Source organism: Nuphar pumila, chromosome 5 (assembly GCF_984573655.1).
Source record: "Nuphar pumila chromosome 5, dmNupPumi1.hap1.1, whole genome shotgun sequence".
Taxonomy (NCBI): domain Eukaryota; kingdom Viridiplantae; phylum Streptophyta; class Magnoliopsida; order Nymphaeales; family Nymphaeaceae; genus Nuphar; species Nuphar pumila.
The window spans coordinates 47,404,421-47,416,774 of NC_143253.1; positions in this window are offsets into that span (position 1 = coordinate 47,404,421).

Consider the following 12,354-nt stretch of genomic DNA (forward strand, 5'->3'; position numbering starts at 1 on the left):
AAAGGGTAAGTGAAAGAGTAGAGCTATGCTGTCTCTAAGTGATCTGTCCAGCAGTCGTAGTGCACTTGTAGCTCTCCCAAAACCATGTCCTTTCACTAGGTACATGAAGCTGCAATATATGAAAAAAATATGGGTGTCAGAACCAAACAAGATTCTGACTACAAGTCTCTCTAATGAAACAAATAAGTATAAAAAATACAGATAGGATTCATGCAATAATTAAGAGAAATATATTTATGACAATATCATAATTTAAACAATTATTTATGTAACATGAAACAAATACAAAACTAGAGGAAATAATTAACATTAATTATGCATTAAAGATATGTTATCAATTTTCCGATAACGGTTGGGTTACATCAAGGATCTGCTTTAAGCCCTTTCCTATTTGCGATAGTGATGGATGAGCTTACGAGATCAATTCAAGAAAATGTACCGTGGTGTATGTTGTTTGCTGATGATATTGTTTTGATTGATGAGTCTAGAGCTGGGGTTAATGCTAAGTTAGAATTATGGAGACAGACATTGGAAGCTAGAGGTTTTAAGTTGAGTAAGAGTAAGACTGAATATATGGAATGTCGGTTTAGTAAGCAACGAAGTAGTGATGGGAGTGTAGTGAAGCTTGGTGAGCAAGATATACCGGTGAATGATTATTTCAAATATTTGGGATCCATCATTCAAAAGTATGGAGAAATTGATGGAGATGTAAATCATAGGATAAAGGTTGGGTGGATGAAATGGAAAAGTGCTACTGGAGTGCTGTGCGATCGTAGAATGCCATTGCGGTTGAAGGGAAAGTTTTATAGGACGACTATTAGACCCGCTTTACTATATGGTACAGAATGTTGGGCTGCCAAGAGACATCATATTCAAAAAATGAGTGTAGCTGAGATGCGGATGCTTAGATGGATGTGTGGAAATACAATAAAAGATAAGATTCGGAACGAAGAGATACGTAAGAAGGTAGGTGTTGCACCCATTGAAAATAAGATGCGAGAGAATCGTTTACGGTGGTTTGGACATATTCGGCGAAGGCCTAATGATGCTCCAGTTAGAAGGTTGGAGAAATGGGAAAATATATTAGTTAAAAGAGGTCGGGGTAGGCCTAGGAAGACTTGGATGGAGATGATAGGAAAGGATATGAATGCTTTGAACCTCACCAAGGACATGGCGTTGGATAGAAATGATTGGAGGAAAAGGATTCATGTGGAAGACCCAAAATGAATTTCTTTTTTGGTTCATATCGCTGACCCCAATTGTTTTGGGATGAAGGCGTAGTTGTTGTTGTTTGTTGTTGTTGTATGCATTAAAGATATGTTATCATGCAATAGAAGGCACATATCATGCATTCATCTACATATCATAAGTAAAAGAATAAGTAAATATGTATGATCTAATGTATAACAGAAAAATGCATGAACCTAATGCATATACATGAATAAATTATTATCTTTAATCAAGTCTTCTTTTATATGCATGTCCCTATTAGGATGTACACACATTTAAGTTCTACTTTTTATTACCATTGCCCACAGATACTCAAAACGGATAAGAATTCTCGAGGTCAAGTATGGTTTCTAGGGTAACTTAACACACAAGTTGTATTTTATTACTGGATTTCAAACTTAGTCCTCAACCGATATCAGAAAACAACATCATCTATTGAAATATTAGAAATCATTATATAATGTCGAGACATTAGAGACATCAGCATCCACAAGTACTATTTTTTGGTATACCAAAACAATAGTTGTATCTACACACCACTCCCAGGCAAAGTGACAGATTCTCTCTAAAATCGTGGTCAGAAGAAGAACCTCAATATCAGGTTCAGGGGCACCAACAACGCATAGAGAGTTTTAGTATCCTCACGGTTCCCAAAAACTGCAATGTTCAAGATTCTCACACTATAGAAGGGATATCAAGAAAATGTAGATTACATTGTTCTTTAATTTCTTTTATCTTGTTATTAATTCATCTTCTTTAAATTATAATTCACATGTAGAATTAATAACACAAGCTTTCATATCCACATGTGAAGCTCTTCATAGGACCACAACTCGTGATAAATATAGAACAATGTAATTTGAACAATAATATCACATTCGTTTTTTGCAATGCATAAAGCAACTAAAACAAAGAGCAACACATGATCGAGGCTCACAGCCCAGGATGATCCATTTGATCATCGATGCATTCATATGCAAAAATCATATATATCATGCCACTATGCATTCTTTTTACATGCTTTTCAATGCACATTCATGTATATAATATTTTGAGATATGCAAGAAACCATAATATCCATATGCATGTGCATGAGTTCGCATATCACTACAAGAAATATGCATATTAGCGACGGATTCTATCTGTCTCTATGCCATCGTTAATTCGTCCTAAATATGTTAGCGACGACCTTTGTGACAGATTAGCGACGAATAGCGTCTGTCGCATAACCCTAGTCACTAAACTGTGGCAGAATTTATCTGTCACCAATCCGTCGCTAAGTAGCATTAGATTGATGGCGGATCATGCCCGTTGTTAATCCGTCGCTAAATAGAGACTGAATTTGGTTATGCGATGGAATTTAATTCATCACTAATCAGTCGCTACTATTTAACGAGAGATATGTATCTGCAGCTAATGGCTGTTACCAAATTAGCGATGGCCATTAGCGATGAGTTAAATTCTGTCACAAACCGACGACTGCCTCAAACTGGCGACAAAGTAGCGACGAATAATATCCATCGCCAATCCGTCGCTAATTTAAAAAATAAATAAAATTTTTTCTGAAACTCGAAAAAAAATTCTTGTTATACAATTTATATAACCTGCTTATAAAAAAGAAAACACACATAAAAAATACATATACAGGTGGAACAAATTTAACACAAGTTCTAAATTAGGCAAACTTTAACAATCAAATACAGTCCTTGCCAAGTCCAGAATCGATCTCTTCCGGCAAGTTGATGAAAAAGAAACAGGTGAGAAGGAACTTGGTGAAAGAGATCGAATGCTTCACAATGATTAATGGAGAGAATGGTTGTCGACTATGGATGTGCAGAGAAGCTCTAGTAATGCTGAGTTAAAAAAAAAAGAATGGATGCTGGAGGAAATTTGCTACCGGAAAAGATGGGTGCTAGTAAAAAAAAATTGATCTCCAAGAAACCAAGGGCAGATCAGAAGAGGCTTGGAGGCCTCTTCTTAAAGGTGAAAATGGAACGCTCGAGAAGGAAAATCCGTTAAGGATTGATGGTGGAGAAGAGAGGGGATTGTTGGAGATCAGAGGGTGGAGAGAGGAGAAGAGGGGCGCGGGAGGGAGTCCGTTAAAATTTTTCAATTTTTCATAAAAGAGGTCCTCTTCTTAGAAAATTTTTTATAAAGTGGTTTTGAAAATGAGGTTTTCGAAAAAAAAATGGCTTTAAAAAATCCTTCGTTTCTCTTTGTAATTTTTCTAAATTTTTTTTTTTGGTTTTTAGTTTATTTTTCAATTTTTTGTATTTTTAGAATAATATTCTAAAGCTTTACGAGAAATCAAAGATTTAAAACTAATTTTTTTGTGTTTTTGTAAAATATTTACAAAAGGGAATTTTTCAGAGCTATTTTGAGAAAATTTCTTCAGAAAATGGATTTGTGTCCGAATTTTTTAGAAATATTCGAGGTTTACAACCTCAAACTAAGAAATATAGGGCCGAGGATCCAACAGAGTGTCAGATGAGCCACCCGAGCCTTTCAAAATCATTTTTTTGGTATTTTTGTGATTTTATTTTGGAAATCGGACAACGGGGCTCAGATTTGGATTTAAAATACTGAGTTCAAACCCGGAGCTGAATTTGAATATATCAATGTGGAATTTAATCCAAAAATCTGAAGAAAGACTGAAGTTTAGCTTTGAAATCACTTTGATTTTCTCAAAAAATAGAGTCAGGGGCAAAAGGGTTATTTTTGAAAATTTTTGAGAAATTTAGGGTGTTCACAGATGCCCCTCTTTGCTACTAAGCCAGTTGAAAGCCGAGCTTAGTGGCAAAGATAACACTCCAAATTTTGAAAAATGCCCCAGTCAGCAGATCTGAACTGGGTGTGGAAGAATTATTTCGGAAATATGGCTCTTCAGGCTTTGAAACCTTATCTTGAATGGTTTTGGGGAGACAAAATCCTCGAAGATGGTGTGATCGAATGATAGAAATGAGGAAATCGTGATGGGACTTTGGGTGAAAATCCCGAAATGGTGGGAAATGAGAATTTTGATCAGGTCTTGTGGGTGAGACGAGATACTCTTTTTTGGAATGATTCAGGTTTAGCCCTTAACCTGGATGGGACAAAGATATATCAAAAAATGAATTTGAATGAGGAAAAGGATACATGAGAACCTTGATGCGAAATTTTTGGAGAATGTCTTGTGAAATGAAGCTCAAGTATGATCATTTCTTGGATAAATATATGAAGCATGGATTCCTTGATGGGAAGAGCCATGATGGGATTGGAAGAAAACATCTCGTTAGAACGAAGAACCTTGTTGGAACGAGACTCAGGTTTAACCCAAACCTGCAAGAAAGATACCTCGCAAAGCGAGGTTCCGGGTTAACTCTTAACCTGGATAGGAAATCTACCATACGAATTTCTCAAATGGAGAAACCATAATGGGACCTTCGGAATTTGGTCGAAAAAAAATCTGAAAGGGGTTTTGCAAAAGGAGGAAAATATAGGGTTCCCTAAAGCTTGGAAAAAGGAATGATTTTGGACGTCTCATTTGCTGAGACTGAAATGGCTTTTTGAAATCAATGACCTCTCGCAGAAAATTCAGGTTTTGACCCTTAACCTGAGTGGGAACACCATACGGAATCCTTGACTGAAGAAGCCGCGATGGGACAGGAAGAGATACTTCAACTGAATGAGGCAATTCTTCTGAAAGATATAAACAATGCTAGGTTGCATCAGAATAGATATCAAATGTTTATTTCATTCTTGGAATAGCTAGAAAATCTTGCCAATAAGATAAAATCGTAGTAGATTCAAACGCTTGGAAATGTGCACGTATGTGCAAAAGATATTCCCTCTTTTACCTAGAGTATTTTCCCCAAATGAGGTTAACTCCTCAGTTCTAAGAGTCAGATTCAAAATTTTAGCACTGATGATTTTCTTCAAGGAAGCTATCCATTTCCCTGATATGAGAATCGAAGAAATATTCTTAATTTCAAAAAAATAAGTAATGAAAAGATATTGATAAAAAAATTTTGCATGAGAAAAGATGACTTTTGGCAACTTTGGCAGTTTGATATCTGGGGGTCTTCCCACGATGATCCTTTTGCACTCTTTTTTGAGTCATTGAGTTTTCTCGGGTTTTTACATCATCCTTCATTTGGATGTTCCTGACTTTTCTCTCTTTTCCGGGGAAGGGTACGTCACAAACTCCTTCATCTTGGAGATGTTTTGATCCTTTTTTTATCTCAGAGATTATGATATTGGCTCAAAAGGTCTTTAAATGATAGCCGAAATCAAATATCCTTTAGGGTTTGTCGGTAGGTTTATCACACTCGCCTTCACCTCGGCGGTGATCTGAACTTTCCCTGGAAGGATCTGTCACAAACTCCGGCATTTTGGAGATGTTTCAAATCTTCTTTGGCCCCGGGGGTCTACTCGCTTAGTTCGCCTTCATCTTGACGACAATTGAGAGATCCCTTTTGCAGATACTTGATTGCAACTTTTAAATGAATGAGAGGATATGGATTGAGTGAATTCTTTTTATAGCTCAAGATATTTCCACTGCCTGATTGCCAGAAAGTCATTTTTAAACATGCGCCATAGCTAAGATCAATGTCAATTTGCTTCTGGCTTTTCAACATCATTGAAGATTTCTTTCATTGATCATATCGAGGACATTTCTTACATCCTTTTGGTTGATCAATAGGAAAAGATTTGAATTTTACCTCTTTTTCGCGAAAAGTTTCACCTTTTTGGAAGAAAATAGTAGAGGTAATCTAAGGAAATTCTTTTTGTGTAGTCAGACTTTTAGAATCAACTAATGCTTTTAGCAAATTGGCAAACTTTTCATGAATTTCTTGTGAAATAATCACTCTGATGAGACATTTAGCTGTAATTTAAAGAAATGGTGTAAGAAATCAGACTTTAGAAAACTGGACTGATGAAATACATTAGGTTTTGGAAATCTCGACCAGTTTATGAGAGACTGGATTTTTTGATAATCCCGACCAGTGAAAACACTGGATTTCAAATCTCAACCAGTGAAAATACTGGATTTCAAATCCCGACCAGTGAAGAATACTGGATTTGAAATCCCGACCAGTGATGACAACTGGATTTCAAATCTCGACCAGTTACGAAAACTAGATTTCAAATCCCGACCAGTGAAAAATACTGGATTTTAAATCCCGACCAGTGATGACAACTGGATTTTAAATCCCGACCAGTGAAAAATACTGGATTTTAAATCCCGACCAGTTATGAAAACTGGATTTCAAATCCCGACCAGTTATGAAAACTAGATTTCAAATCCCGACCAGTGAAAAATACTGGATTTTGAAAATGAAGGATTTAATCTGATGGTTTGAAAGTGATTTAATTTGGGAGATTATAACCCGAGGGTTGAGAAAATGATGAGATTTTGAAGATATTGCAACCAAAGGTTAGAAAAATAGAATTTGAAAGATTGAAGATCTTGGAAATGATAGAATTGAGGGGTCGCACCCTAAGGGTTTGATCTTGTAGAATACATGATCGGCTGGGAGCTGGATCTTTTGGAATACAGGACCAACGAGATGCTAGATCCTTTGGAAATACATGACCAGCGAGATGCTGGATCTTTTTGGAAATACATGACCAGCAAGATGCTGAATCCTTTGGAAATACATGACCAATGAGTGTTGGATCATTTTGGAAATACATGACCAGCGGGATGCTGGATCTTTTGGAAATACATGACCAGCGAGATGCTGGATCCTTTGGAAAAACATGACCAACGAGTGTTGGATTCTTTTGGAAATACATGACCGGCAAAAGCTGGATCTTTTGAAAACACATGAAGTTTTGGGAGATTTAAGTCAGAACTTGAATTTAGAAGGAGAAAGGTCTTTGGTAAGAAGACTGGTTTTAGAAGGTTACCGGTGTGAGAACCGGATTTTCCAAATGAGCTCAATATGTGATTGAAAAGTTTAAGAAATAACCAGTGCGAGAACTGGGTTTTGAAGATGAGCTATATTTTCAAAATGAGTTTTTAGAAGATAATTCAGGATTTATCCCCTTATCCTGAATGGGGGAAATAATAAAAAGAATACCTCATTGAAAGGAGGCATCAGGTTTATCCCTTATCCTGAAAGGGTGATCTTTAAAGATAAAAGTAGATGAAATTTTAATAAGATTAAAAAATTTGTTAAAACTTGACACAAATGAGCCTTAGCTTGATGTAAATTTGATCAAACCAAAAGTGAATCAAATGAAATGAAAATAAAGATCACAAGATCAATTGAGAATTAACAAAATTTGAGGAAAAGAGTTTTCGTCTAATCCTGCCTGCATATGATGGAGAAGATGATTATGGATTAAAGTAAAATGCCCCAGTATCATGGAGAAGAATGTAAGAATTGATAGAAGATCATTATTTTATTGAAATGACTCTTTGAATAATACAAAGGCTTTCAGAATAAAAAAAAAATTCTAAGTATAAAATTTCTTCAAATGCAGAGCATTGATGGGATATGGCATCTCCACTCCGTCTGCGTTGATTAAACGATATGAATTGCGAGGAAGTACTTTCTTAACCACATAGGGGCCTTCCCAATTGGGTGACCACTTGCTCCGTGGTCGATGCTTGAGATGAGCTGTCGATCTGAGCACCAAATCGTTAACTCAAAATTTTCTCTCAATGACAGACTTGGCATAATGTCGAGCTATCCTCTGCCGATAAGCTTGAGCGTGCTCTGCTGCTTTGAGCCTCTTTTCATCCAGCAGATCCAGCTGCACCAATCTTTGCTGCTGATACTGATCGAGTGGCAATTCCATAAGAGAGGCAAATTTGAGAGCGGGCTTTTAGACATGGAGAGGCAATACCACTTCAGTTCCGTAAACAAGTTCTGAAGGAGTGGCATTGGTCGGAGTCCGAATGGTGGTCCGATATGCCCAAAGTGCGTCATGAATCTTCTCATGCCACTCTCGACCTGTTTTCACAATCCTTTCAAAAATACGAATCAAGATCTTATTGGTAGCCTCTGCTTGGCCGTTCCCTTGAGAATAATAGGGAGCTGAGAAATGATGGCAAATTCTGAATTTAGAACAAAATATTTTCATCCTCTCATTTTTAAAATGAGTTCCATTGTCCGAAACAATGTCATGCGAAATGTCGAAGCGGCAAAGAATGTTCTTGTGAATAAAAGAAATCACATGGCGGCCTTCTACTGTGCGTAGAGTAACAGCTTCAACCCATTTCGTGAAGTACTCTGTCGCAGCCAGAAAGTATTTATGGTCGTTAGAAGCAGAAGGGGTAATTGGGCCTACAACATCGAAAGCCCACATGGAAAATGGCCAAGGAGAGACAACTGATTGCAGATATGTGGTCGGAGCATGAATGTTAGGCACGTGCATTTGGCACTTGACGCACTTCTTCACGAATCGATGGCAGTCCTGCTGCATGGTATTCCAATAGTACCCTGCTCGAATGATCTGTTTGACGAGAGTTTGATAGCCGACATGGCCACCACAAATCCCTTCATGTGCCTCTTGGATGATTTCCATAGCTTCTTTTTTGTCTAAGCACCTTGAATACTCGAAACTGAACCCACGGCGGTAGAGGACATTGGCAAGAATGAAATAACGGGTAGACATACGTTGGATCGCGCGTTGCTCCCTTTTTGACATCTCTGGTGGAAATTCACCAGTTTCAATGAAATTTTTGATGTTTTGGTACCAAGGCTTCTCCTTCTGATTGACCTGGTTTACTTGCATATTTGAATCGAACGCGGGGTGTTCAAGTCTACCGACTTCAAAAGAACAACATGATTCACCACCTTTGAAGGATAGAATGGAGCCCAGACTGGCTAAACCATCAACTATCTGATTATGCTCTCTTTTGATGTGACTGAGCTGAAATTCTTCAAAGCTGTCCATAAGAGCTAGGACGATCTTCTGATATGGAATCAGTTTGGAATCTTTCACTTGCCATTCAGTGTTAACTTGACTAACAACAAGTAATGAGTCGCCAAAAGCATGCACTCTTTTGATATTGAAACTTTGCATAATTTTGAGGCCTTGTATTAAAGCTTCATATTCTGCCATATTATGAGTGCATTGGAAACCAAGCTTGAGGGAATAAGGGATCATTTCTTTTTCTGGAGTGACTAACAGGATTCCAATCCCTATGCCAGACATGTTTTTAGAGCCATCGAAGAACATGTTTCAAACTGGAGGCTGTTGGATATTGCAGATGTGCTTATCGGGAAAATCATCCTCTGCTTTAATTTCTTCTGTCAAAGGAAAATATGCCAACTGATCTGCGATCGCTTGACCTTTAATCGACTTTTGAGAAACATACTCTAAGTCATATTGCATTAGGAGGACCTGCCACTTCGCAATCCGTCCAGTGAGAAATGGTTGTTCTAAAATATATCTGAGGGGATTAAGCTTCGATAGAAACTTGATTTCAGAAGCCAACAAGTAATGTCTCAATTTCTGGCACATCCAAACCTGGGCTAGACAAGTTTTCTCCATTTGAGAATACTTCTTTTCATAATCAATGAAAGTTTTGCTCATGTAGTAGATGGCGTGCTCTATCAGGCTGCCTTCTTCATACTGAGCGAGGAATCCCCCACAGGCATTCTGATTGACAGAAATGTACAGCAAAAGAGGTTTTCCTAACTTTGGCGGTTTCAAGACTGGTGGATTAAGGAGATATTGCTTGATGCGCTCGAACGAGAGCTGACATTCTGATCCCCATTCAAATTTAACTCCTTTTCTTAGCAAATGGTTGAAAGGCTCGCATCTCATGGCCAGATTAGAGATGAATCTGCGAATAGACTGAATACGCCCTTGAAGGCTTCGTAGTTCCCTGAGATTAGTTGGAAGCGGCATGTCAATAATGGCTTTTGCCTTGGCCAGATCCACCTCGATCCCTTTCTTGCTGATAATGAAGCTGAGCAATTTGCCGGACTCCACTCCAAAAACACATTTCTGAGGATTAAGTCTTAATTTGTAAAGAATAAGTCTTTCAAAAACTTGACTAAGAGCATCGAGATGATCCTCTTCTTCTTTAGACTTAACCAAAATGTCATCCACATATGCATCCATATTCTTGTGCATTTGATCGTGGAAAATGACGGCCATTGCTCTTTGATAGGTTGCCCCGGCATTTTTTAGCCCAAATGGCATTACTGTATAGCAGAAGGTTCCCCATGGGGTAGTAAATGAAGTCTTCGACTAATCGCGAACGGCCAGCTTGATCTGATTATAGCCTGAATATCCGTCCATGAAAGAAAACATAGCATGACCTGTTGTGCTATCGATCAACAGGTCAATGTTGGGAAGCGGATAATCATCTTTCGGGGTGGCCTTATTCAGGTCCCTGAAATCAATGCAGATCCGAACTTTTCTGTTCTTTTTAGGGACTGCAACGATATTCGCTAACCAGTCTAGATAATCAATGGCTCGGATGAAGTCTGCTTTCAATAAATCTTCAAGTCCTTCCTTGACTTGCTGCTCAATTCGAGGGTCTAGTTTCCTCAATTTCTGCTTGATTGGTTTGGCTTCTGGTTTCAACTTGAGTCGATGCTCAACCAGCTTGATATCCAATCCTGGCATATCTTCATAAGTCCAGGCAAATACTTCCTGATGCTTTTCGAGGAATTGGATGAGTCTAGCTTTTTCAATTTCGCTTAGACTGGACCCGATTTTGAGAATTTTCGGATCATCTTTTGACCCAATGTTGATATCCTCAGTTGGATCTTGAACCAAAGATGAGGGTTCATCCTGCTTCTGAATGTGAGCAAATTCTGGTAAATCTTGAATGGTGGAATCAAATTCGGTCGGCTCTTCGATCTGCTCCGTTGCTTGACTGACCTCTGTTCTGTCTTTCATTTCAGGAAACCTTGCCATTTTTAGATACTTGGGATTGATAACAAATTTTGTCATTGATTCAGGAGTTAATGGTCCTGAAAATGCCAAAAAAGAGGTTTTTAGAGGAACGTACAAGCCAAAACAATTTTTTTGTATAAAGCAAAGAGCAATGACATAGACAAAGTATAAGAAGGAATGATTAGATGCCCGAATATGAGGAAAAAGATTGATCTTTCATTGACAGAAGCAAAATATTTACAAGTCTCTGACAAAAGATGGGATTGTATTATCCCTACAAGATTTAAACAAAGAAATGAGAACAGAAAGGCAGGAAAAACTAAGGCATCATTTCTTCATTGGCTTCTTCTGACAAAAACTGTCTTGTTGCTGGAATCCTGGCCGGTGAATCCCAACCCTGAACTGTCTGCATGCCGAACTGGAATGATGGGCTCTATTATGCCGTCTTCATCTTTCCCCATGCCTCGGAATGGCTGATATCCATGTTTGATCAACAGATCGAATCCCTTTCTGGCTTTGAAAAACTGAGGAAATAAGGGGTGATCCTTGAAGGAGGTGTAATTGATATGTCCTCCTAATTTGAAGAAACAAGGTCCCTGCCATTGGACCGTGGCTGCGACATTCTCTTCATCCATAACATCTTTCAGTTTCAGCATCTCTAAGCTCTCGCTGAGATTGATCTCATCTGCTTCCCGGATGCTTGGAATATCAGCTGTGAATGTTGGACGAGGAATCATAGGCTGTGGCAGCCTCTCTTAACGGTCTTTGCCCAAAATGGTAGTGATCATTCCACCCTTGGACCACTTGATGCATTGGTGGAGAGTTGATGGAACGGCATTGGCATTATGGATCCATGTTCGTCCCAACAAAAGATTGTAAGTTGGCGGCACGTTGACGACATGGAATAGCACCGTGTGCACTGAGTAGTTGATGAAGATCTCTAAAAAGACTTTGCCTTTTGCAGTCTGCCCGTGATTATCAAAGCCGTAGATGGTGATAGGATCAGGCACATATTCTTCTTCCTTCAAACCCAGGGCTTTTTGCCGTCATTTCTGGGCAAATGTTCAAACTGCTGCCCCCATCAACAAGTACGTGCGGGACAGTCATGCCCCTGGTCCTGACTATGATGTATAGTGCATTGTTGTGGAATGAATGAGGCTTAGGCAAGTCCTCATCAGAGAAAGTAATAGGCGCATTAGTCATTGCCTGGTTTACAATCTGCGCCATGTCTTCGGGCGTGGTGTTCAGCTTCACTTTGATCTTCCTTAGTAGATC